General features: G+C 47.8%; 1 long non-coding RNA gene across 1 annotated transcript; it reads left to right on the top strand.

Annotated features, from left to right (window-relative positions):
- The first annotated feature begins 893 nt into the window (after positions 1-893).
- LOC106820218 lies at positions 894-2,135 on the top strand. Its single transcript, XR_001395577.1, has 3 exons — positions 894-1,012; positions 1,313-1,431; positions 2,015-2,135. It is a non-coding gene; the product is annotated as an uncharacterized LOC106820218 (long non-coding RNA).
- The last annotated feature ends 135 nt before the right edge of the window (positions 2,136-2,270 follow it).

The raw sequence follows: 2,270 nt of genomic DNA, 5'->3' as shown, positions 1-2,270 counted from the left end.
CGTTAACCTACCCTGATAATCGTAGCCCTGGTAGCGTTAACCCTACCCTGATAATCGTAGCCCTGGTAGCGTTAACCCTACCCGATCATCGTTAGCCTGGTAGTGTTAGTTCTACCCTGATCATCGTTAGCCTGGTAGTGTTAACCCTACCCTGATCATCGTTAGCCTGGTAGTGTTAGTTCTACCCTGATCATCGTTAGCCTGGTAGTGTTAGTTCTACCCTGATCATCGTTAGCCTGGTAGTGTTAACCCTACCCTGATCATCGTTAGCCTGGTAGTGTTAGTTCTACCCTCGTCATCGTTGCTCTGGTAGCGTTAGTTCTACCCTGATCATCGTAGCCCTGGTAGTGTTAGTTCTACCCTCGTCATCGTTGCTCTGGTAGCGTTAGTTCTACCCTGATCATCGTAGCCCTGGTAGTGTTAGTTCTACCCTGATCATCGTTGCCCTGGTAGTGTTAGTGATATCCTAGATGCATTTCTGTGAGTAATGTTAACCTGGGTAAGGATACCCTGGTTGCGTCAGCCCTACTCTGGTCATGACTGCACTGTCCTGGTAGCGTCAGTGTGACCATGGTAGCGTCAACATTACCCTGGTTGTAACAGCGCTACCCTACTATTATCAACGTCACCCTACTGTTGGGTTGCCCTTAATTGTTCTAGCTCCAAGAAACGGTCATACATCAAGAGATCCTAACACTAACCATAACCCTAACCCTAACCATAACCATAACATCAATTTGTATATTGACGTTAGTCACACAACTTGGTCGGACTACCTAGTTCCTTCGATGCTGTTCTGTTAGTGTTTATGCTACCCTGGAGGCACCGACGCTACATTGATAAAATCCGACCTCTGTGTGATACGTACTTGTCTCTCTTCGTCACCAGGGGGACACACTGTGCAGGCAATGCTTCTACAGAGTGTTTGAGTTGGAGGTGCATAAGACAATCACAGATGCGAAGCTCTTCAGGCGCGGCGAGTCGGTGGCGGTGGCGGCCTCCGGTGGCAAAGGTAGGCGAAATCCATGAGGGAAACTTGATGCTAGTTAAGCATTCAAACATAAATATAGTTAAACATGAAAATTAACATGAAAGTCGAAAAAAGTAAATAAAATAAAAAGTTACAATATAAAGTATTAAAGTATTAAAAGTGTAAAAGTTAAAAGTGTATGAAAGTATGAAAAGTATGTATGAAATGTATATGAAGTATGAAAAGTATGAAAAAGTGTAAAAGTTACATATAAGTATAAAAAAAAAAAATATATATAACACTTGTTTCGCTGGGAAATGCGACGCTCTCCACGTTGCGCAGATTCGACGGTGCTCGCGCACGTCATGAAGCTGCTGAACGAGCGACACGACTACGGACTCACTCTCACGCTGCTCTCCGTCGACGAGGGAATCACGGGATACCGGGACGACTCCCTGGAGGTATAACCACCGTTCCCCTGCGAGCTGTGGAATCTCTTTTTTCCAACCTCACTCCGACCTTGCTCTGACCTCACTCTGACCTCACTCTGAGCTCACTCTGACCTTGCTCTGACCTTGCTGTGACCTTGCTCCGACCTTGCTCCGACCTCACTCTGACCTTGCTCTGACCTTGCTCTGATTTTTCTCTGACCTTGCGCTGACCTTGCTGTGACCTTGTTATGACCTCACTCTGGCCTCGCTGTGACCTTGCTCTGACCTTGCTATGACCTTACTATCAGATCACTCTGAGTCTGACTTCGCTCTGATTTTGCTGTGAACCCACTATGACCTCCCTCTGACCTCACTCATACATTGCTGTGACCTTGCTTTGACCTCAACATGACCTCGCCATGACCTGGCTATGACCTGGCTATGGCCTCACTCCAAACTCGCTCTGACCTTACCATGACCTTGCTATGCTCGCTCAATCTATTCTTTCATCGACTAGATGCGTCTGGTTGTTGCTGTAGTTGTCACCTTTGTCGTCACCTTGGATGTTGCGAGAGTCGTGACCTCTGCTCTGACCTTGACCTTGACGTTGCAGACTGTGAAGAGGAACCAGCAGCAGTACGACCTTCCGCTGAAGGTCGTCTCCTACGCCGACCTCTACAATGGATGGACGATGGATGAAATCGTCAAACAGATCGGCCGCAAGAACAACTGTGAGCACGGCGCGGTCGTCACGCCGATACGATCGTCATGGCGATGAGGTTGTCATGGCAATGCGGTTGCCATGGCGATGCAGTCAGCGCAGCAACATGAACCTTCGACTAACAGGGTTGTCACAGTGTTATGGTTGT

The sequence above is a fragment of the Priapulus caudatus genome, unplaced genomic scaffold (genome assembly GCF_000485595.1).
Source record: "Priapulus caudatus unplaced genomic scaffold, Priapulus_caudatus-5.0.1 Scaffold8554, whole genome shotgun sequence".
Taxonomy (NCBI): domain Eukaryota; kingdom Metazoa; phylum Priapulida; class Priapulimorpha; order Priapulimorphida; family Priapulidae; genus Priapulus; species Priapulus caudatus.
Note: the sequence above shows the minus strand (reverse complement) of the source record. Positions and strands in the feature narration are given on the sequence as shown.